The sequence below is a fragment of the Lissotriton helveticus genome, chromosome 1_1, assembly GCF_964261635.1.
Source record: "Lissotriton helveticus chromosome 1_1, aLisHel1.1, whole genome shotgun sequence".
Taxonomy (NCBI): Eukaryota; Metazoa; Chordata; class Amphibia; order Caudata; family Salamandridae; genus Lissotriton; species Lissotriton helveticus.
This window is the reverse complement of record NC_136057.1, coordinates 1,406,617,707-1,406,643,495: the sequence shown is the minus strand read 5'-3', so window position 1 is coordinate 1,406,643,495 and position 25,789 is coordinate 1,406,617,707. Positions and strand designations below refer to the sequence as shown.

Below are 25,789 nucleotides of genomic sequence, written 5' to 3'. Positions count from 1 at the left end.
ATGTTAAACTGGTACTAATACCGCAAAATCTTTACAGAGACTGTTAGTTTGTGTAAAAATTTCTAAATAATAAAGTATCAGAAAATATACCACATTACGCTGTAGCCTTTTTTTTGCTGCCTAATTTAGTCAACACTGCGGCATCATTTTATCCTCTTTTGCTGCATAATTCCAATGGCCCCAAAGCAGGCAGCACGTGTTAAAAGTGCTTGTGCATGAAGCAGGGAGACTATGAAGTTTGCGAACTTAGTTTGGTGTGTGTGCAAATCCTGCATTGTCGAACCCTGGTGAGTTGCAGCTACTACTATTGAAACAAGGCCAATGGAGGTATCAATGGGTGAGCGGACTAGCCTCAAGGGCCGGGTCGGCTTTAGCTCTGGTGGCGCCCTGTGCAACAGTGTTTGTTAGTACCCCCCCAATGACCACATCCGCCACGGATTCCCTCACTACGACCCCTTAACAGTGCTTCTCAAGTCTCCATAACCACACTCTCTCTCAGATGCATTTAATTTGATTTACAGCACCACTCATACCAGTGTAGGGTGTCAGAGCACTTTATATCACACACATTACACAGAGACAATCAATTATACGCTTGTAAATCACTGTATAGGAAATGTTACATAAGACGAAGGACTACAAGGTGTAGGAGTCACATGACAATCGTACTTGTCTATAGCAGTATAGTTTAATAGTGATTGGTCTGGGGAAACACAAACTCAGAATTTAAAATGTAATACCATGGTTGGGGGTTCTCTTTAATAATCAGAATTGATTTCTAACCAAATGAACACTTTTAGCAACATTGTGATACTCAAAGTCTGGGGAAAAACCACAACGCTCTTGTTTACACCTTGCAGTCAGCATGCAGCTCTTAGATGACAGTTAATAGGTCACTGTTCTATGTTAGGATTGTAACTTGTAAACAAGTATCAAAAGGATCTCTCGGACAAAAGCAGTAACCCGCTGACCAATTTACATTATGTGCACTTTGTGATCTGCAGAGTATATGTTCTTTGCTGCAGGCACATTAACCCTCAGTGCTACCTTTCCATGAGTCAAAACTCCCACTAGACAAAACTCCAATCTCTCTCTAGGAAGAACATTAATCACTGTAGTTATCATTAAATTGTTATTGTTGCCGAAAATTGCTGGAGGCCGCAAGCACTTTTAAGACCATAATATACTTGCAAACACGACGCCCCCAACCAAAGTCAGCACCCGGTGCGTTCACACCGGTCGTACCGCCCTAGAGCCAGCCCTTCCCAAGGGTCCTGTGACCTCAGTGATAGAGTCACTGTTGCTCTAGGGTGTGCTGCTTCATAGACCTGCCCACAAGACTGGAGGTGAACTTCAGTATGGATTGTGGTAAACAGGCGTCACGGTTAACCCATACTTCCACCCCTAGGGTCCACCTGCTAGTGCTAAGACACCAGAGCTTCCAAGGTCTTGCAGGGCCTTCTAGGGTCTAACATGGGAATGTGCTCCCTCAAGGGAGTGGTCTGGGGAACTGGTCATGAAGTCTGAACATAGTTCCCCAGTTCCAAGCCGCAGCTCTGACCATAGTGCCACACACTGTCCCCTACTGAACACCATACTGCCCCACTGAGAGAAACTCACACTGCCTTCAACTACAACCCAATTGTGCCCCACTATAAACACCTGGATGCAACTCAATTCAAATTACGCATTAGACAAGACTGCCTAAAAACAAAAAAGTAACAACATCCTGGAAAAAGCAAAGATGCGGTACAAATTTTGTTTTCCAATCCACCCATCGATCCGACATTGCAATACCTCCAGGATTGGTGCACTTCCCCACCCGGGGAAACAATGCAGTTCAAAGAAAGACAAGAAAACAAAAGTAGCCCTTCACTGGCAAACTATGTAAAGTGCAGCTAATTTGTTTGGGTGTGTATAAAATCAATCTGGCCACTTTGTGACCACTCTGTCTTTCGACCACTCTGTCTTGCTTTATTTAGGTGTTTGTTTATTTTTTATATTTTGAACCTTTTATTCCCCAGGCTTCACTTTGGAACAGAAAAATGTCAGAAAAAGACGTCATTTCCATCAAAAGTTTTTTTCTTTTTAGGGTCCACTTCACAGGGGAACAAATAAACGAAAGGAGGAAAGAGAGGGTGAGAACCGTTCTTGAAGTCACGGTTTTCAGTAAGTGAGGAGGAGCTAGAAAGAAAGAGTGGGAATAAGAGGAAGAGATAGAAAGCAGCAGAGCAGAAGTGGACACTGTCATTGTCTTCTCTGGGCATGAAGAAAAAAACAGAGTCCTTTTCCTTCTCTGTTTTTCCCGTCCCCGAATGACCACGAACGCCGAGCCTCATCTGTAGGCCGTGGCTATTTCTACCATCCTGGGATGTGTGTTTAAAATAAAAAAGAAAGGGAAAACGAACCTATTGAATTAAAGAAGTTGGGGCACACCGTGCCTGGCCGATCCTGCCCACTTCAACCATTGAATATTTGAATCTCTCTTTTGTTTGAGGAGCAAGGAGATCTCTAAGGGCCACATACATCAAACTTTTTTCCGATGCATCAAGGCTTTGATTTCGCAAATTGAGATTAACTAAATTGCGAATGCGTTCAGGTAATCGCAATTTGCAATTCCCTCATTGTGATGCATCAAGTCTTTCCTAAATGCAAACTGTGCATTTAAGAAAAGCTAATTTCCATCAACTTGAAGTTGATGGTAATTTAAGCATACTTTGAAAAATGCACAAAAGTGCATGATGAAGTATCTAATATGGCCTCTGAACGTAACCGCCAGTGCCTCAGTGTCTGAGGCAAAGCTGGTATAGCCAGTGTGGGTAATACGGGTTAGTGGTCTGATAGTGTTCGGGACAATTTCTTTTACCTCCGTGACCCATAAGTACATGCCTTGTGTGGTTAACCACTAGTCAAGTCTTGACTAAATATTGTTGGGAGCAGAGTAGTATATGCCTTCTCGCGTAGGTGGGTGGTAATGTCTCCAAACTTCTATTAGTTTATGTTCATGTATTATCCCCTGAAGGGTGCTCGAGGCTGCATAACTGCTCCCAGTTTGGCAGGGGATCTATCTATCCTATTTTCGTCCTGTGTCACATAGACCCCTGAATATTCAAATTAATCTTTAACTACCTATAGATCTTTAGCCCAACCTTGGGGGTGTGGCTGAGCGCTAAATGGGTATACAGACAACAAAGGGCCTGATTGCGAGTTTGGCGCAGCGGTGTCAGCGCAATGCCACCTCCGCTGCGCCAAAGCTGCGCAAGGACCGCCGATTGTATTACAAGTTGAAAATTTACAATGTGCAACTCCTGATCAGCGGTCCTTTGGCCGTTCCCATGGTAGTGCCTTGAAAACAGGCACCGCCATGGAAACGGCCAAAAAGCTCCAGCACCTCATGGGCAGTAACGTCCATGCCGTGTTTCAACTGGGGAGAATATAGACAGGGGGCACATGTTGTGCCTCCTGAATATATCCCCATAGCTTGGGTAACATGGGGGTCCTGTAGGGCCTCCTTTGTTATTGCACCGCCAAATTTTCATGGCGGGGCTCTGCCATTAAAAGGCTGGTGTTGCAAGAACTCAAAATATGCTGAGCGGGACTGTGCCCGTCCGTGCTCAGCACAATGCATTGCCATGGAATGACTGTTCCCTGGCGCAGCAGGCGGTTCACTGCCGATACGACTTTGTAAGTCATAATTGGCAAAACGGTGGACTACCACTCCTGCCCTACCGTGATCCTGGCAATCAGAAGCCCTCCGGACTCGTAATCAGGCCCTTAATTCCGCATATTTTTGAGTGTGGTATGAATCCACAATGATCTATTCCACGGGTACTCATACTACGGGCCGCGGGCTGCTAGCGGCCCGGCAAGACTTCTTTGGCGGCCCGCTGACCTTGCAGACATCTTACCCGTGTTTAAAAAATAAATAATTAAAGAGTGTCTCTAAACACTGTGAGAGACTCTGCTGCTCTGTGGGGGGTAACAGAGGGAGGGAGGGAATGGGAAGGAGACAGAGGCAGACAGAGAGAGAGCGAGGGAGGGAGTGAAAGGGAGGGAGAGGGAGGGAGAGCGAGGGAGGGAGGGAAAGGGAGGCAGATAGTGGGAGAGCGAGGGAGGGAGGGAAAGGGAGGCAGACGGAGGGAGGGAAAGGGAGAGGGAGGGAGAGCGAGGGAGGGAGGGAAAGGGAGTCAGACAGAGGGAGAGCGAGGGAGGGAGGGAAAGGGAGGGAGACAGAGGCAGACAGAGGGAGAGCGAGGGAGGGGGTGAAAGGGAGGGAGCGCGAGGGTGGGAGGGAAAGGGAGGCAGACAGAAGGAAAGGGAGGGAGAGAGGGAGATGGAGGGAAAGCGAGGGAGGGAAAGGGAGGCAGGCAGAGGGAGAGCGAGGGAGGGTAGGAAAGGGAGGGAGTGGGAGGGAGAGAAGGAACGGGAGGGAGAGGGAGGGAGACAGAGAAAGGGAGAGGGAGAGAGACAGAGAAAGGGAGAGGGAGGGAGACTGAGAAAGGGAGCGGGAGAGAGACAGAGGGTGACAGACAGGGATGGAGGAGGGAGACAGAGGATGACAGACAGAGGGAGGAGGGAGGGTGACAGACAGAGGGAGGGAGGAGGGAGGGTGACAGAGGGAGGAGGGAGGGATGAGGGTGACAGACAGAGGGAGGAGGGTGACAGACAGAGCGAGGGAGGGAGGAGGGAGGAGGGTGACAGACAGAGGGAGGGAGGAGGGAGAGGGGAGGGTGACAGAGGGAGGAGGGCAACAGAGGGAGGAGGGCAACAGAGGGAGGAGGGCGACAGTGGGAGGAGGGTGACAGAGGGAGGAGGGCGCCAGAGGGAGGAGGGCGACAGAGGGAGGGAGACAGAGAGGGAGAGGGAAGGAGAGAGAGGGAGACAGAGAGGGAGAGGGAAGGAGAGAGCGGGAGAGAGAGGGAGAGGGAAGAAGAGAGAGGGAGACAGAGAGAGGAAGACAGAGAGAGAGAGAGAGAGGGAGACAGAGAGAGAGAGGGAGTGAGACAGTCTGAGTGAGACAGAGGGAGAAATAGGGAGAGATGGAGGAAGAGAGGTTGAGAGAGGGAGAGAGAGGGAGAGAGAGAGGTTGAGGGAGAGAGATAGCGAGAAAGATGTGTGTATGCCGGGTCTGGTGGCTCAGTGGACGAAGGCATCCGCTGCAGGGACCTGTGTTCAACCTCATGGTCACAGTTTTTTTTTGTTGTTCTAGCCCCGCCCCGCCCCACTAACCCCGCCTCCACAGGTGCGGCCCTCGGACACAAACCACACTGTAAATTTGGCCTCCGAGAGAAAGTTTGTGAGTACCCATGATCTAGTCGGACCTGGGAGCAGATCCCCTTCAACAATTGATTTGCCAGGTTTTAGCTAACATTTTATCTTCAACATTGAGAAAGGATATCAGACGATAGGAGGAACAGACCATCAGGCGAACGGCCTGGCTTGTGGATTACCACTATTTTGGGCAAGTGTTAGTCAGGTGGAAGCCTCCCACAGTCAAGAGATTCCATTGCGTCATAAATGAGTGGATGGACATGGTTTGATGCTTAAAGTTTGATCAATTCAGCTGGAAGTTCATTGGGTTCCGGAGTTTTGTCCAATTGTAATTGAAGCAAGGATTCTACTTGCTCTTCACCAGTGACATTCACTTCTAGAAGATTTATCTCCTCCTCCATCAGGCACCTCTTTGGGAAATTAGCAAGTGTAACTGTGTTGGTGCTGTCATCTTGGAGTATAGGCTGGAGTAGTAAACACAAACATCTGTACTATATCCTGGTCACCCACAGTCACTGAACCCTGTCCATTAGATAATTGTACGATGGCCTCCCACCTAAATGCGAACAGCTACGATTCACTTGTTACAAAGATTGAGTGTATAAAGTGGATAAAATGTTTGTTTCAGCTGGCAAATTGCGTCTTCATTTTTTGAAGCAGAGCAATCAAAGGAACCATAACTGCTTTAATAAACTGTTCGCAGTGTCAAAGTACCAGCTGTGTGTACTTGCATGGGCATAGCAATATCTTTGAGACAATCATATGCTACTGGCAAGGATCAACCCGGTGAAACTGCAGATGGCTCATTTAATCAGTTATGGTTCCTTTGATTGCTCTGCTTCAACCAATGAAGACAGCATTCGTCAGGAAACAATAACTGTAACAAGAACTATAAAGACTGTGAATGTGAAAAATAAATAATTACTGAAACATAAACTTTACCGAATGGGCCTTGAGAAAGACCCAGGCTATCAAACCGCTTAGGGGGTGAAATATGTTATGTATTACTTTGTATCACATCCATGTATTGTTCTATAACTCTCTACATGACATAGTTAATGTTCCACCTCATGATGTCATGGCAAGAATGGAATGTATTCTTTCATACAGGAGATCTGTCGGTGGTTGGATGTAGCTGGATGTAGCTGTTTCTTCTGATTACTGAAGAGGGTTTAAGTTATGGAATAAACTTGGAAATATATCTACTTGAGTACTGTATTTATTCTTAACAATGGCGATGATGGCTTAAACCCTGAGAACCCACGAACTGCTATTTAAACTATTTTATTGATTTTTTTTATCCTACATCCATTCTATGAAGACTGGGAACAATCATTGAAGAAAAAGTTGGAACTCCAGTGATTTAGACATCTACACAGGATCATACTTGAGATTTGGCGAGTTCAATTCCTAGAAAATATTCCAGTTTCGTCATAAGCATAATTGCGTATGGGGTCTGGATCAACATTTAATTTTACCCTGACTGCGCATTTTGAGAGAACTCCGATGGACACTAAAACGGCATCTCCGTGAGTAAAATTAACATTTATTTTATTTTAGAAGAACCTGTACTCACGACAAATACCGTTTGGCTAGTAGAAACACTCATTGCATCTTTTGTTTGCAAACAGCGTTTCCAGAATTCGAAGCCCGGCATCTTCGGCGTCTCCAGCATTCGAGGCCTGACATCTTCTGACTCGCATTCCTTCGTCCAAGGGAGTTCAACAGCGTAACAGCGCTCTTATACGTCCACAGAGAGCCTGGACGTCTGACGTCACACGCAAGATCATGCTGTCCTGACCTTACGAAGCCACCATTTTGTTTTACGGAAGTATTTATTTATCTCCACAGCAACGCGTGATCAACAACGTGCGATCGGCACACACAGCTGCAAATATTTCGAGAGGCTGGAAAACATTATTCCTTCGGTGATACGCACACCGCGTATCAAACAAGGTATTGATTATAAAGTAAATATTCCATTTCAGCACAAATAAACCCGGTGATACGTAATACACGTATCAATTAGGCACTATTTGAATTATCATCTATATGTACTCTTCGGTGATACGCGCACCACGTATCAATTAGGCATTAATACCCCATTTCAACACTAGTGAATTCTTCGGTGATACGCACACCGCGTATCAATCAGGCACCAACTTTTTTTCATTCACATTTTACTTTCTGGAATATTGTAGTCACACATTTGTGATCATCATTCTCAGTGTATACAATCTTTATATGAGTTAATCTTTTGTTCTTTACAATTTACGGACTACTCGATTGAACTTATTAAATCTTTGCAACCTTTATAGCTACTATGGCTACTGCTAATATGAACCTACCCTTTCCCCAACCCTTCATGATAAAAGATTGCGAGGTTTCAAGTCAAAGATGGGAAGAGTGGCGAGACTATTTGATCAATTATTTAGACACATTTGAAAGTAAGGAATTTCCAGCTGAACGGAAAAAGAAAATTCTAGTCCATTGTTTGGGACCTGGAGGTTTGAGAGTGTATAACCGCATTGAAAAAAAAGAATTTGCTGGAGCTGAAGTCAATGTGTTTATACAAGCAATCGCGGATCTTAATGCATATTTCGCACCTACCGTTTGCAAAGCTGTCCACAGATATAATTTCTACCACAGAAAACAAGAAACCCATGAAAAGGTTGGAGATTATATTGCCTCTCTTAGGAGACTAGCCTTATCATGCAAATTTGGCATAATAGAGGAAAAATTTATTCGAGATCAGTTAGTAATGCATTGCAATAATGAGAATCTGCAAAATAAGTTATGGATTAATGGTGACTCTTCTTTATGTGAAATAAGCGCCATTATCAGTAAAGCAGAACTCACTTCCAGATGCGCTAAAACTGTTGTAATTAAAAACAAGTGTAACAACAGTGAAAATGTTGTTAAAATTATCAAAAACAACGTTTCCAGACGTACTGAAAAGTTTAAAAAAAAATATGACAAATCCAGTGGCAAAGAAAAATCTTTGGAAAAACACAGAGGGACATCTTCAAGTAAAGGAAAATGTTACCGCTGTGGGAGTATTTCCCACTTAGCCAATGATAAAAAATGTCCGGCTTTAGGACAGAAATGTGCTTACTGTAAAATGTCTGGTCATTTTGTACGCATGTGTCATAAGTCAAAATCTGTAAAATGTGTTGTTGATGAATGTGAACAAGAAGACCACAATGAGGGCTCTTCAGATAATGATGAGAATATTGTATGCTGTATTCATGAGAAAGAAGAAAATGCTACAGGTAACAAACGTAGGAAGAAACCTGTTTGTGAAGTAAAAGTGGGAGGTGTTCTAGTTTCATTGATGGCAGACTCTGGGTCCCCCTACACCGTAATTAACAAAAATGTATGGAGTAATCAGTTTTATCAAGACATTTGTACTGTGTTAGAGAAACCTGGTATACACCCAGTAAGTTATACAGATGAACCTATTGATCTTTTGGGATTTCGTAAATTGCTATTTGAATTTAAAGGTAGACAAGCTGAGTGCAAATTATATGTTTCAACTTCTGGCCCTTGTGTCCTTGGATGGTGGGACCAAGTAGAATTGGGCATACTATTAGATCCCAACTGTGATGACCCCGTTTTAAGTGTGCAGTTGGGTGATGAAGATTTTCAGGTGAAATTGGCGAGCTCAAAGGTTTCTCACGTGAGATAATTTAAAAGAAAAATGCTATCCCTTGAATCCACAAGGTAAGAAACATTCCCCTTAGAATTAAAGAAGAGGTAGTTATGGAAATTCCAAAGTTAGTGGATAAGTGCATTATTGAACGTGTTGAATCATCAGATTGGATCGCCCCCTTGGTCGTAGCGCGCAAAGCCAACGGCCGGGTCCGTCTATGTGTGGACTTAAGAGAATTAAACAAGAATATTTTTATTGATGTTTTTCCACTCCCCAGAATCTCAGAATTGCTTTCTGCAACCAAAGGCATGGAGTGGTTTTCCAGTATTGATTTAACTTCGGCTTACCATCAGGTCTCCCTCCATAAAAAAAGTAAACACCTCACTGCTTTTGTCACTCCCATAGGCATGTTACAGTTCAATCGTGTTCCTTTTGGCCTAGCTTCAGCTATAGCAATGTTCCAAAGGATTATGCACTTAATGTTCAAAGATGTAAAAAATGTATTATTTTTCCAGAATGGTATTCTCGTTATGGGGAAAAGCATAATGGAACATGATGAAGTTTTGTTCAATGTCATGCGAGTGTTAGATAATAAGGGTTTGACAGCTGAGGAATCCAAATGTAAGATTGCTAAGAGAAATGTCACATATTTAGGTCATGAGATTAGTGCCCATGCAATCCGCCCAAAAACAGACCTTGTAGATGCCATCAAGAATGATCCCCCACCACAGAACAAGGATGAAGTCAGATCCTTCTTAGGAATGGCTGAATTTTATTCGAAATTTGTATACAATTTTGCGAGCAAAATGTTTTGCATCAAACAATTCCTGAAAAAAAGGGTTTTCTATTTGACTGGTCTAATGAGTGTCAAGTAAGTATGATGACATTAAGAATTACATTTGTTCTGCTCCCGCTCTTCAAGGTTTTGATCCTAAGTTGAAAATCTTCATACCCACGGATGCTAGTGGGAAAGGTTTAGGGGCAGTCCTAACCCAGTTACAGAACAATAACATTGAATGTCTGATCGCTTGTGCATCTAGATCTCTTATGCCCACTGAAGAGAAATATTCAGTGATTGAAAGAGAGGCCCTTGGGTGTGTGTGGGGCCTGAAACATTTTAGGCAATTTATATGGGGAATGAGAGTAACCTTGAGAACAGACCATAAACCTCTCACTAAAGTTTTAACATCCCATGGTTTGAATAATGTTTCACCCAGGATTTCACGTTTTTCAGTACAATTACTTGACTTTGGACATGACATAGTTCATTTACTAGGAATTAGAAACAGGATCGCAGATTTTCTCAACAGGTGTCCCTTACCTATCCATGAGGATTTAGCGTGTGACTGGGATGATTGGCTGGTTGCTGGTATTTTTAACAACGAGTTGTCAAGCATCAAACATGAAGAATGGAGTGACAATACAACCAAAGATGTAACCTTATTTGCTGTGAGAGACTACATTTTAAAAGGGTGGCCTGATAAATCTACTCTTTCCAATGAGCTACTACCCTTTTGAGAGATCAGAAATGAACTCTCCCTCGAAGATGGAGTCCTTCTCAGGTTCTTTGGTCAGGCGTCATTAAATTATGTGATGAAGGCCACATGGGGATTGTTAAAACTAAATGTAGAATCAAACAGTCATACTGGTGGCCAGGAGTTGACAGGGATATAGAGAAGGTGGTTCGAGATTGTGTTGAATGCACCAATTCGGACAAAAGCTTAGTGACATTTAGACCCACATTGCATTCCATCGTGGTTCCCAGCATGCCATGGGAAAGAATAGGTAGATATTTTTGGTCCAGTCAAAGCTTTGGATGGGACACCTAAATACATTTTTGTAGCATTTGACCATTTTTCCAAATGACCTGAATACAGAATTGTGAATAGAGCTGATTCTGACAATTTATTACAATTTTTAGGCAGTGTCTTCTCAAGGGAAGGCCTCCCAAAAGATCTGATCTCCAACAATGGAGGACAATTTACTGGTGAGCAATTCAAGAGGTTTATTAAAGAGAGTGGCATTACCCATAGAACTACTTCGCTATGTCATCCCGAGGTAAACGGAAGTGGTGAGCGGTTTAATAGAGTAATAAAAAATATTATTGAGATAGCTTTGAGTAATGATTATGATTGGGAGGATGAATTAAGGAAGATGGTGAATGATTACAGAATTACTAAGTGTGAATCTACAAACTACTCACCTTTTGAGCTCATGAGAGGTAGATCTGTGCGTACTAAAGACAACATGGGTTGGTTGAAATGTACTGAAATCATTTCATGGTCTGCTGGTGATGTAAAACATTCCTTAGAGATGAAACAGAATCTTTTGATAGAAAAACACTCCAACTCTAATACTAAAAGTAAAATTAAGTTACAAATTGGTGATGCTGTTCTAACCCTCTGGGACCCTTACCTGCTGTACACGCTGTGGGCCACTCTTCTTGCCGTTGCTGGGTCTGTTTTGTCCCCCTCCCGCCGCCGCATCAACCATCTTCGCGGCCGCCGAGCGGAGGAGGGCACTTGACAACAACAAACTACATCTCCCGCCTGCCCTAGCGGCGGGAATCCCGGCGACAGAGCGCGCCAGGCGGCGCTTGAAAGAGGCGTCACCTCGGTGGAGCGGGTGACGCTGTTCTAACCCTCTGGGACCCTTACCTGCTGTACACGCTGTGGGCCACTCTTCTTGCCGTTGCTGGGTCTGTTTTGTCCCCCTCCCGCCGCCGCATCACCATCTTCGCGGCCGCCGAGCGGAGGGGGGCACTTGACAACAACAAACTACATCTCCCGCCTGCCCTAGCGGCGGGAATCCCGGCGACAGAGCGCGCCAGGCGGCGCTTGAAAGAGGCGTCACCCCGGTGGAGCGGGTGACGCTGTTCTAACCCTCTGGGACCCTTACCTGCTGTACACGCTGTGGGCCACTCTTCTTGCCGTTGCTGGGTCTGTTTTGTCCCCCTCCTGCCGCCGCATCAACCATCTTCGCGGCCGCCGAGCGGAGGGGGGCACTTGACAACAACAAACTACATCTCCCGCCTGCCCTAGCGGCGGGAATCCCGGCGACAGAACGCGCCAGGCGGCGCTTGAAAGAGGCGTCACCCCCTTGTCGCGGGAGCGCGCGGGAGCGCCCGGGGCAAAGCCCGGACAAAGGGCAGGCCCTCTTAGGCCTGAGGAGGCCTGAGGAGACTGGACTGGGCCGGAACCCCTGGTTGCTTGTGGACATCCTTCCGTTGATTCTGAGTAAGTCGATTTATTTACGTGATTTAAAACTCTACAATGTCTACGACAGCGTTAAGTTCGGAGATTGTCATGTCAGAAAGACCTGGGGGCCCGTTAAATGGAACTCTGGATAACTATTTTATAAGAACTGCTGCTGAAGTTCCTAAAGAATTAACTCTAGAAGAGCGACGTATAGAACGTCGTCGTTCAATTGAAAATATGAAGAATAGGCCATTGGTTGCCTGTTGGAAATGGGATCTCTGGCTGGCCAAGGCTTTCGCCAAAGTCAGTCAGAGACCACCACACCCAAGTCAGGGCAAGGGAGTTACACGCCAAGATAACCCCTACTCACCCTCTAGGTAACGTGGCGCGAGCAGCAAGGCTAAACTTGGAGGCGATGTAGGCTAAGTATTTGCGCACGCACCCCAGCAACAACAACCAAAGGCCCACCACAAAGGAAACTCCACACAAGGTTTATATAAAAATAGCCTTTGTATTACACCAAAACACATTAGATAAAACACACTTTACAATGTGCCAGAGGCACGGGCAGAATTTACAAGGGATTATGTACAAGACAGGGCCACCTGGACCACTGTCAGGAATCAGAAGTAGCACTTTCAGAAATAGCACTTAGAAGGTAGAATATAAATTTACTTCAGCACAAAATAGCACACAACCAGTAACTACTGGTAACAGGACCTCACTAGCACCACCTGCACTAGGGAGAAAACAACCACCTATGTATCACAATACCTGTAGGGGTGTAAGAACCTACACATGATGCAATGCATGACATTCATTCAGAGGTGCAGGGGAAGGAAACACATGATGCAGAACCTACATTCAGCGGTGTAAAAGCAAAGCACATGACGCATAAAAACACATTCAGAGGTGCAGCACAAGAGAACACATGATGAATAAACTACCCATTCAGAGGTGTAAGAAAAGGAGACACAATAGCGCAAAATCCACATTAGCCACCACCTGTGGCGGTCCCTGTGTCCCAAGGTCAGGGCCTAAACGTGGCAGTTGCCCACAAAGTGCTGGGCAACTGGTGCAACATCAAAAATGGGCCAACGCTGGAGCCTCGCAGGCTCTGCCCAACTGACTGTCTCTCAAGAGCCTCACTGGGCTCTGAATACAACTGTGGCCCCTTTTTGGTGGGAGTCCCCCCTCTGGGGGACTCGAGAACAATGGGCGCCCAGAGCCTCTCAGGGCTCTAAATAGAGATATGCCCCTTGGGCCCTTCGTGGGCTCTTTGCAACAAAGAATGCCCCTTCGTTGGAGCCTCCGTGGGCTCAGGATCAACACTAACCCCGGAGCCTCTCGGGGCTCTTGAAGCAAATAATGCCCCAGGTAGTCGGGGCGGCCCTCTGCCAACCGGGGCCGCCCAAAGTGTTCTAACTCCGTTGGAGTCCCTCTCGGGGGACTCTGAACACCAAGCGCTGCCCTGCTGGGGCAGCAGAAAGGGAGGACAGGGCCCAGGTCACGGGGGCGGCACCGAAAGCGTGCCCGACACACACCCCTAACCGCCTCGATCAGAGCCCCACTCACCGGTCTCTTTCCTCTGGTGGGGGCTCCTCCGGACAGCAGCATCTTTTTCACCGGCGGCTGGCAGAGGTCCGGGGCTCTCCTGTCACTCGGGAGCCTCGGCAGGACGTGCAGGCTGCTTCCTGCTTCTCCGCCTGGCCCCGTCACGCTGCAGCTTGCCTGGCTTCCTGCCTCGGGTGTCCGCCAATGACAGCGCGGCCCCGAGCAGGGAGGCGGGCACTTCCGGGTCGCACTTGGCAGCGGCCCGGCAACGTTTTCAAAACACTCCGGGCTGCGGCGGTGAACCTTCTATTTTAAATATAAGGCGAGGTGGGCTCTCGCTATGGCCATGACAATAGCGGCACGGTCCCTGGCGAGGTGGGCACTCGCCAGGGGCTTCGAAATCAGCAATTCAGACGGGCAAATGCCGGGTGGGCACCGGCTGTGCAAAAAGCGCTCCCAAGCGCTACCACGGCAAATACAGCGCTCCCAGCGCTAGAGGGGCAACAAAGCGCTCCCAAGCGCTACAGGGGAAATCCAAAGCGCTCCCAGGTGCTAGGAAGGAAAATACAGCGCTCCCAGCGCTATGAAGGCACACAAAGCCACAAAGTCCTTCAGGAGGTGGTCATCAGAAGTCCAGGGGCTGGGCAGGGCTCAGGGAGGCAAGCCATCCCTGAGCCCAAGCAGCAGCACGCCCCTGGCAAGATTCAAGCAGCAAACAAGAACATTTTCATGGGGTCACAGCCCCTCTTTTATACACCTTTCTCTTTGTCTTTAGGTGCAGGGTGGGGGCAGAACCAGTCGCAGCTGGTCTGGGAGTACTGTTGATGGCCCAACCACCCATTCTATTCACAGGCAGGGCTAGGGTCATCAGTCACACCACAGGGGGGCGGAGCCAGCATTGTGTGGGGAAAACCCAGCCCATCCAGGACACAGGTACACTCCTCCCACACATCACTCATGCTAATCTCCCACTCACCACCGGGGCAGACCCACACAGACTTCCTGGAGCCTGGCATCCCAGCCAGCTCCAGCCAATCACACGTCAGCACCCTCACAGCACAAGTACAGCCATGTCTAGAAATGGCGCTTCGCTACTAGACACATACATGCTGCATACACCATCTCGCAGCATTCACTCTCACGAGTTCACACATACCAGACTCAAGCCTGTACACCCCACGCATCAGGAACTACCAGGGACACATACATTCCCCATGCATTCCTATGGGCGGGCAGGCCTAGCTCAGCACATGCACTCAGAGTGCGCACGCACTTTCCACTGGGACACAGTGAAAGTGCGCAGTATCCAAAAATCACCATCTCCAGGTCACCATTTCAAGCAAAAAGTCTAGGGGTGAACCTGCCCTAAGGGCCAAAGTCCAACATTGCCCTAACTCCAGAAGTTTACTCTACCATCGAGGTGACCCTTAACGGCAACGATGATATTGTATCTTTGGATAGTGTGCCTCTTATACTTGGAGATTGCATGCCTACAACCAGTTCCTGCCATAATCAAGCCGTGAGTTGTACCTCACCCCATAACATCACAAGCTTATCCAGTGTAACTGAGGTGCCAATCACACCAACACCTATGCCATGCAAAATTACACTAAACAAGACTAAGACAATTATGCCGCATAAAACCTATGGCCCACCCCCAACCAAAAGAAGACGCAAAAGGGTGGAACCAAATCAACAAAAGTTGAGCCATTCTGATTTCGGTAAAAAAGTAAAGCCTACTACTGTTAATGACCAATGCACAACAACTATTGCTGATAAAGAGGAAATAGTAACAGCACCTTCACCATTCCCTGTAACCACACATAAAGACAAGGAGGCTAGTATTGATAAAATATTGGCAGACATTGCGCCGCAAGTAGCGCAGACTAGTGTTACATTGGATAGCATTGAATACATAATTAGGAGTTATACTCTAGCTATTGTCGAGAGATTAAATAGGGTGGAGGAAAGACTTGGGAAAATAGAACTGGAACTGGGAAGAAAGGAAATTCCTACTAGGGCAGTAGTAAATAATGTTGCACAAACCATTCCAAGGTCTACTGAAACCACCACATGTGCCCACAATCCCCCATCTAATCTGATAACAGCAGTACCTAAACCCTCTCAAAATACAAACATAAATCAACACAAGCCACCTCCTATAAAGTTGATAAATAAATACAACTCTATCCCCGTTATCCCAGCTAGTAAGTCATCTAGGGGTCTGGGAATTGCCTCTTCGGGGACATCTAGAACGGAGGGGGAAGCACTAGGCAGATTCGGGGGTCACTTAATAAGGGTCCACTAACAGAACTTCCACCGAAAGCAGTGCCTTTCGTGGTGGTTCTCACGGGGGTGCCAGAGCTGGAAGAGAATAAGCGGGAAGGATATGCCCAGCTGAAGAACAAAATTATGCACTGGCTGAGTATATACAGGCCAATTGCAAGTAACATCAACGGCGATATAGTAAATGTTCGCCGTCTTCAGTGGTTGGGTGGCAGACCTAAGGATATTGAGGGAGATGTGGTGGTAGTTAACTTTAGAGACCAAAATGCTGTCCATTACATACTTAATTGGCCTCCAGACAATGCCAATAACTGCATTACCCCCCCGTCCTTTAACGTATTTTTACCCGAGATCTATAGTGTTCCCGCCTCAACATCCACATAGACAAGCCCACTCCAACAATTATTTTCCAATCGCACAGAACATATGGAACCCTTCACATGTGCACTACCCAGTACCAGCTCCTGATCTATATGGGTGGAATACTGTACCCCCCAGGTTCAATACAACTGCCCACAGGAGAAAGGACCATCTAAAGCCCTTTACGCCACTGGAAACAACAAATAGGTACAATATATTAAATGGACTGGATGACTGCGATTGAAGTTCACAGAATAGCGGGGATGGGGGCGATGGAACACACATCTTTGGCCCGGAGGGTACTGATGAGGAAGATGAGGTTGAGGGAGATCTCAGGGCTAATATTATAACTAGTGTAACATGTCCATCCGTGAGGGGGATCAACATAGCCCCTTACATTTGGCCAGAACGTGGCACTCCAGTTTTACAAGACAAAGCGGTAAAATCATTACACGCTGACCTCCATAACATAGAGACAGCCATGGTCTCGGGGCCCAATCTGTTTGACACCGAGGACATGAACGCCCCAAACATCGACTTTACTAGAATGGGAGAAACAGCGATTGTCCAAACTAAATACAGTGTAGGCTTTGGTAATCAAATAATTAGTCCAACAGGAAAAACAGAAGTAGTTGCCATGGGTTTAAATGACAATCCTCAGAGGCCCATAGGGTTTACTGATTCCCCAGGATCAATCATTTTTTACAAGGAAACATGCCTACGGCGAACCCAGGCCCAAAGTGATCCATCCAACGTCCCGGATGGACAGTTCTAGGTATCCTGGAACGTGGCAGGCCTTAGGAACAAGATGGCCTCCAGGGACTGGGCGAACTTTATTGATAAATACATGATAATTACCAAGCAGGAAACCTGGGCAGTTGAACCCCAAAACAAATTTGGGTATCTACATTTTGCGATAGCCGCAACCCACTCCAACAAGGGAAGGCTAATGGGGGGTCTGACAACATGGGTCAGGCAGGATGATAGATACACAACAACTCAGTTAGCAACTAATTCCAAAGATATCTTAGTGGTAAAGTTAAAATCCCCTGCGTTTGGTGAATTAATAATTTTTAATGTTTATGCCAGGGGAAAACCGGGAGGGAAATCATCAGAGACAGTTGAGGCACTGGGCCACTATGTGAGAACATGGAGGGGAAATGCAAACGTTCTGATTTGTGGAGATTTTAATTGCTCCTTCGAGCCCTTGGACCAAAGTGACGTAGAACTCACCGAGGCAGAAGATATCTGCTGGCAAATCCCCCCACTCAATATCCCTCCAATAAAGAGGTGGACTCAAGTAGCTCTTCAACTCAAGATTTTTAGTGTGGGTTCAGAGCGGTAAATGGGAGAACACAAGGAGATAAGCAGGGTAATCCCACATTTAATAATAGTTTGAGTTCAAGTAGAATAGACTATATCCTAGTGAACTTGGAATTTTGGTGGTCCATATGTGACATGACCATCATCCAAAGAATAGAGAGTGATCACAACCCACTCAGCCTAGAGATACAGCTCCTTAAGGGCCAGGGAGAACCCGAAACAGATATAGCGGGTGACATTGTCCTGGCAAACGATACACGACGGCTGAGATGGGCCGAGTGCTTGGGCAATTCTCATTCTATTACAGAAATGGACGCCCTGGTAATGGGCGCTACTGCAGCTTTACAGGGTTATTCATCCAAGGATGATTACGAGACTAGGGTGATTTATATTCATACGACCCTTTTTTTGAAACTTGGTACATTTTTTAGTAAGTCAAGAAAAAATCCTTTGCGTAAAGGCAGACGGAAACCCGATTCTTGGTACGACAAAAACTGTAGGATAGCATATAAATCCCTAGCGCTGGCGGTACGAACAAGTGATAGGGAGGCGATACAGGGCGCAAGGCAACACTATAAAAAGATATAACAAGAGGCAAAAAAAGCATGGGACAACAATTATTGGGAAGAATTATATGAGGCTAGTAAGTCCAGAGACATGACTGGCTTCTGGAACTTAGTGAGATGGGGTAAGGGGAATCAAAAACCGCAGCCCGCAAATTCTGTCCCTCCAGAGCGCTGGATATCACATTTCAAGTCCCAGTTTGCTAACACAAATAGCGCCCCCATAGATGCCATGGATTCCGTTAGTAATTGCATACCTACAACTACACTAGTCTTCAGTCGGAGAGACGTTGAATGTGCTCTCAACTCAATTCCAAGAGGAAGAGCCCCGGGCCCAGACAAGATTCCGGCAGATCTTTTCTTACATAGTAGAGAGGTTTGGGTCCCGTACATAGAACTGCTGGCAAATGCTATTGCAAGGGGCTCGACCTTGCCGGAACTATGGAGGAGAGCCGAAATAATACCAATTTTTAAAAAAGGGGACCGTGCCGATCCTGCGAATTACAGGCCAATCAGCCTAATAGCATGTATTCAAAAGGTTGTGGCCAGGATGGTACTTCTCAGGATTCAGAACTGGATAGAGGATTCGGGGGTCATGTCCACGCTTCAGGCTGGCTTCCGCCCCTTTACCAGTACAGTGGACCAAGTTTTTAGGTTTTCAACAATATACTGGAAATGGGTGATTCTTGGTGGCGGCACACTATATGAAGCCTTTGTCGATCTGAAAGCGGCATTCGACCTCGTGCCACGAGATAGGTTGTGGCGAGCGCTCCAAGAACAAGGCATGCCACATGAACTCCTCGCAGTACTGATCAAATTCCATGAAAATAATTACGCACAGGTCAGGTGGGGAAATCAGAGCCAAGTTACAGATAGATTTCCAACAGAAAGGGGTGTAAGACAAGGGTGCGTATTGGCACCAACTCTATTCACGCTATACATTAACCGGGTCATAGATTATTATAGGGATGCACACACAGACGCACCCAAACAAAATGGTATTCCAGTCCCCCTGCTAATGTTTGCAGACGACACCCTTTTAATTTCTAAAACACAAGAAGGGCTCCAGAAAGCAATTGGGTGTTTTGAAAAATTCTGCAATGACTATGGCCTAGTCATTAACGTATCCAAGACGAAATTTATGGTAATGCACAGGCACGGGAAAATAAGGGGCAGAGTTTTTAAGAATGGTGAATTGCTAGAACTAACAGACAGCTTTAGCTATCTGGGTATCACATTGGGATCCCGGCTAGAGTGGAAGCCACATATGTCTTACCTAACAACTAAGCATGCACAGCTGGCAGGTGTTTTACTGAGAGAGTTTAAGTCCTCAGCCACAAAACCAATAGCCCAAGCACTTAAAATATATGATACAAAAGTGAGATCTTCTATGTTATATGGGGCGGAATTGTGGGGGGTCTCGGATGTTACGGCTCTAAAAAATGCACAAAATAAATTCTTGCGATGCATAACGGGGCTCCCACAATCAACACCAATTGTACCTCTGTATATGGACTTGGGCTGTCGCAAAATACAGGACATATCCAGCTTCAGACCAATTGCTTATTGGAGGAGATTATGGGTCACGCCTGAACTCTCTCACTACGCTTCAGCGTTACTGGAGACACGAAATATGGACTCTGGGGGAAAAATAGTGTGGTTCAGAAAGGTTAAATCTTTATTTAAGACCTTAGGGATGGGGGAATTATGGGAAAAACCTGAGGAGAACACCTTCCCATCTAAACAAACTCTAAAAGATGCTTACTGGGCACACGTAACCCAAGAGGAGTTCCAGAAACACACTGCTCCATCGCTTACCAGGATTTTCTTGGAGCAGAAACATATCCCTGTGTATGAGAGATATTGGGACCTAATCACTATACCATATGACAGGAAACTGTTCCATCAATTCAGGGCAGGAACCCTTCCAATTAATACATTCATTAGCAAATGGTCGAGTAACATAGATGATCATATGTGCCCTTTTTGTTTAGTACACCCTGAAAGCATAGCCCATGTGTTGTTTGTCTGCCCAGTGTACAAAGCTCCGCGCCATAAATGGATAAGGCCGATCTGTATACAAAAGGGTATTCAGAGTGGGACTGTAATGTAATGTAATGTATTGCGACTTATATAGCGCACGTATCACCCGAAGGCATCAAGGCGCTTGCCTTGGGAACCCGTCCTGGCTTTTTCCCTGTGAGATAACGCCTACTGGGTATCCCCAGGGTGAAAGCCAGGCATCCCGCAGCGGGTGGGCCGCCGTAGTGGAGATTAAGCAACTATTGCCCAGAGTTGCAGCGTGGGACCTCATGACTAGAATAGGCACCGAGGCGAGAATTATCGAGTCCGTGGACAATTTTGAGCTCAGGACCCTGCCGCCTCGGTAATTGTACCCTTGTCCCGGGCCTAACCTCAGCATCAGGGTCTGCCGCTCTAATCAGTGAGCCACACTCCTCCACTGTAGCACTCAGAATTCTCAAAACCGATTGTTTTGAAAGTATGGTGGTTGTGCTTGCTAAATTTTTAAAGTGGATGTGGCTAATACGAAGGGACAAGCTGAAAGTATTGCAGCCTCCACAAATTTAATCTGGTATTTATGCAGGAAAACAAATGGAATCAATTTTAATGATTTTATCAAACACATTATTTTTTTTTTTAATCAGTCGTGTTGGAACACCCTATATGTGGATAATATCAATTGGATGATTAAATGATGTATTTCCCTGTAAATATTTAAAATGGATGTAATAATGATGAAAAGTTGATTTTAATGTTTATGTATGTCTTTTATGACTAAAAGTCGAAATAAAGACTTATTTGAATTTTTTACAAATTGGTGATATTGTAAAGGTGAAAAAGGGGAGACGTGTTCGCTAAGGATAAAGCAAATACTCCGCTCCCCTCAGAGTCATTAGGATCTTATGCAACTCTGCTCTTTTGAGTGACGGGAAGGTCTGGAATGCTAATAAGATTGCGGTGCTTAAAGGCCATGTAGATAAACCAGTCACCAGTGATGGTAACAGGCACAATTATGATTGGGTTGATGATGTTGTAGTTGATCCGTGTCCATCCAGCTACTCCATTGTCATACCCACTCGGCTACCTAGCAAAAGTAAAGATTCTGAACGCCCAAGTAGTTCTCATCTTAAAGTTCAAAAAGATGTTGAAGAAGGAGGGGTGTCTCGTGCTAGACGTGTATGTATAAAACCCCAAAAATTTGATGATTATATCACTTATATTCACAATCAGTGTACTGTGTTGACCAAATGCTTTTCAGAAAATTATTTACTTTTAACGCTTCTCTCCAAGTTGTATCTGTGTTAATATTATTCAAAATTATTTAGTTATTTAATGTTGTTTTATTTTTGTAGGAGAAAGGGGGAAGTTTTATGTATTACTTGGTATCACATCCATGTACTGTTCTATAACTCTCTACATGACATAGATAATGTTCCACCTCATGATGTCATAGCAAGAATGGAATGCATTCTTTCATACAGGAGAGCTGTCGGTGGTTGGATGTAGCTGTTTCTTCTGATTACTGAAGAGGGTTTAAGTTATGGAATAAACCTGGAAATATATCTACTTGAGTACTGGATTTATTCTTAACAAAACACGTGTCAGCTACTCACAGCACACTAACAATATACATGTGTAAATATCTGATGGAATAACTTACACTAAATATAAAGTGACATTTCTACTACAGATAAAAACAGAAATTTCAAAGAGACAACAAGGACTCTTAGATTTTCTTACTTAAGGGTAGATACACTCAGTCTTTTTCTACAAGTGAACTATGGGTATTTCTGAACAGGAAGGGAGTGCTGGACCTTTGAGCACACCATTACAAAGCTACAAATCACTGACTTCACCCATGGTCTTGGCGGTTGTCCTTCCAGGCCCAGGACCACGGCACAGAAGCAGGCTGGAGAGGGCCATGCCGTTTACAGCAGGGACACATCCCAATGAGCCAAGGAACCACTGCAACTGCTCCTTCCAGCCTCCTAGCTCCAATATTTCTCACTGCGGCTCCTCTCTTTCTGCGGCCTCCGTTCATGAACCCCAGCAGGCTATGTTGCCTCTGCGCTGTCCCAAGGGGCCAAGTTGCACTTTGGACTGCAGTCCACAATGGCCTGGGTTCAGTGGGCACCTTCTCATTGCTGCAGGGGCCAGGGCCGAGGTGAGCAGGTAGGATTGAATGGATTAAAATGTGTCTCGTTACGGATCTCACTTGTGACGTATCCGCCATCTTTTGTGGTTAAGCCTCGACCCGCTCTTGGTGAACAATTCTTTTGTTTGTGTAACCAATTTTGTTAGATTTTATTTAATGTTCCCTGTCCTGTAGCCTGCCTTTAGGTGCAAAATTGCTGGTTACATCATTTCGTGGTAGCATGCATACAGGATGAATATAGCAATGTACATTATGGGATGTGTACAGCAAGCAAGATCTGTATTTCATAAGCTCTGCTAGTAACAAAACAACTTGAACTGTATTGGGCATTGGGGAGGGGGAGGGTGTGGTGGAGTGGGGTGTTCCCAGTGACATTTGCAAGTGGGTTTGGCTCATCTGTAGCCAGGCGTGGTCAGAATATGGGTGTTATGTGGGTGGTTCAGTGCTGTAGTTTATGGGGCCGGTCTTGGCATAGGGGTATCATGTAATGGAGGGTTACGGATGGTCAGTCTGGGTCAAGGGCCTCAATCAGGGGGAGGAAGGGGGTAGAGAGAAGGAACCTTCAGTAGGACCCCTCCACACACATTGGGGGGAGATGCGCCACTTTACGGCGGTGGGTTGTCGTTGGAGACCAGATATCAATGAACAATTCTTGACAAGTGTACATCAGTTTTTGCTGTCCATCAGTGTTACACACATAGCTGAATATTTGCATGTAATATTCACACTCAGTGGTTCCAATACAATGGGCCAGATGTAGGTAGCCAAATACCGGTCGGTAATGGCCTCAAAATACCGAATTTCGGCCGTTACCGACCGGTATTGGGCAATTGAGATGTAGGACATGAAAAAAGACCAATTCGGTAAATACAAATCGGTAATTTATCGAATTGGAATCTACCGAATCGGAATTTACCGATTCGGAATTTACCGAATCGGTAAATAAGAAATGCTAGAAAATGACAATCGAGATGTAGTTAACTTCTAAAATACCAAATTTCATTACCATGGATTGAAAGCAGGTGGTAACCAGGTGCAGGCTATAAAAAAGGCCCCAAAATGCAACAGTGTGACCAGAATGGCGGCATTCTACGTGATAGCAAGACGGCTACGGCTATAGGCAGCAGGAGAGAGGGTCTGGAGACGGGAGGAGCAAGTCTACAGACAGCGGATAATGCTCTTCCAACTCACTGAGGCAGAGATATTGCAAACGTACAGGCTACACCCCAAACCATCCTGGACTTGATCAGGGACCTGCACCCACTCCTGGAGCACCCAACACCAAGGGCGCACGCCATCCTACCCCATGTGCAGGTGCTCTGTAGCCCTCACCTGCTTGCATCTGGAAGTTACCTGGGGGTGATAGCTGCGGTAGGTGGGGTGTCCCAGAGCTGCCTGGCCCGTTTCTTCAGGAAGTTCCTAGAGGCCATGACGCAGAGAATGCATCTTTACATCAGCTTCCCTGACACACATGCGGAACTGCTCAAGACCAAGACTGACTTCTATCAAATGGCACACTTCCCACACGTCATTGGCTGCATTGATGGCATCCACATCCCAATCTGCCCACCTGCTGCCACAGAGTACATTTACAGAAACAGAAAGTCCACCCACTCAATAAATGTGCAGGTGACCTGCGACACTGGCAACATAATTACTGACATTGTGGCCAAATTTCCTGGGAACACCCACGACTCCTACATATTCCAGAACAGTGGGATCTACACACGCCTGGCTGCTGGAGAATTTGGGGAAGAATACCTGCTAGGTAAATCACTGTGACACACCCTGATAATTACTGCAGCTGAATGTTTCAAATGGTATGTAACTAATGGCACTCTCTTTCCCACCTAGGCGATAGCTCTTATGCTCTGCGGTCCTTTGTTCGCACTCCCTACATGAACCCATCAACCCGGAGTGAGAGACCTTACAATGTGGCACACAGAGCAACACGCAACGTTGTGGAGCGCACATTTGGACTCTTAAAAAGCAGGCTCCACTGCCTCCACAAGAGCGGAGGTGCACGTCAGTACCCACTCATCATCTGCTGTAAAATCATTGCAACCTGTGCCATGCTGCACAACCTTGCCACCAAGAAAGGCACAGAAGTTGATATGACTTATCATGAGGACATTGATGATGGAACTGAACAGCCAGAGCCCTATGCAGCAGGAGTAACACCAGCAACAGATGGGAGACTGAGACAGGCAGAGATCACACACAGCTATTTTTAAGTAAGTAAGGAGACACAGCCAGGCGTTGAATGTGGATGACGTAGTTTAATGGGCACTACGGCAAATGACAAATGGCACACCTTGATAGTCCAATTTGTGACAATCTAACTAGGTGGTCACGGGTTACTTCACCCTAACATGTTCTCTGGAGTGTGGGCAGCATTAATGTCTGTGCCCACGCACAACAGTGCGGGATGCCCGAGGCTGGGTTTCAACACTGGCTGTTGAGCCAGGGCCTGCAGATTGGCGCCTGCTGCTCCTCCGTACGTCCTGTATGGGTGTGCTACTGTTGATCCTGCTGGTGGAGTCTTCAGTGTCCCCCACACCTAGATCTCCAGCGTTGGCTGACTGGTTGGTCAGCAGCAGTTACATTGCAGATGTCACCCTTCCCATCCCCCTGGAGACATCTGTGCAGCAGTGAACAAGCCACTCCTGCATCGCCACAGAGCGCCTACATAGCAGGGAAGTGGCAGTTGCCAGACGGTTCATCTCCTTGGTGTGATGCTGCATACACTGCTTCTCCCGGCGCCTTTGTGTGCGGTCCTCATCAAGTTTATCGCAGAGTTCCATCATGGACTGGGACATGTCCCGCATTCCCTCTGCCATTTCCCTCATGCTCTTCGCCATGGAGCTGATGCCCCGGTTCATATTGCCCATGTTGGGCCATATGTAGGTAAATCAAGATTACCGAATCCTTAATACCGAATTTTACCGAATCGGTATTAAGGATTCGGTAAACGCGATGTACATAAAAAATCGGTAAACATTACCGATTCGTTAAAATTCGGTAATAAATACCGAATGTGAACTAATCGGTAAAAAAATAAAATACCGAAATACAAATACCGAATCGGAGTTACAGAATACATTACCGAATCGGTAAATACCGATTCGGTAATTCAAAAATTCGTAATTCGTTGAATCAGCCAATCCTGTATCACCCAATTACCTCCCAAACAGGAAGTGACCACACCCAGGTAGCTGCACAGGACCTGGAGCTCACTGTGAGGCAGGCAGGCAGGTGAGCTGAGGAGCCAGCAGCAACAGAGCCTCACAGCTACAAGCAAGTAGAACCAAACAAGAGAACAAGCATTGGAAATGGCAAGCCAGGACAGGGAGAAGGAGGGAAGTGACAGGAAAAGAAAACTGAAGTTCAGTGACAAGGAGCTGGA

The 25,789-nt window shown here is 46.1% G+C and overlaps 1 protein-coding gene across 50 annotated transcripts in view; it reads left to right on the top strand.

The window, feature by feature from the left end:
* The window catches only part of NFIX (nuclear factor I X), a 5,476,577-nt gene that overhangs the window by 585,350 nt on the left and 4,865,438 nt on the right, over window positions 1–25,789 (top strand). For 48 of the 50 annotated variants that reach the window (XM_078684524.1, XM_078684487.1, XM_078684527.1 and 45 more), the window contains 2 exons: window positions 6,593–6,800; window positions 6,903–7,227. The exons of the other annotated variants lie outside the window; for them this stretch is intronic. The gene's annotated coding sequence lies outside the window, so the exon portion shown is untranslated. The remainder of the gene's footprint in view (window positions 1–6,592; window positions 6,801–6,902; window positions 7,228–25,789) is intronic. 50 annotated transcript variants of the gene reach the window in all.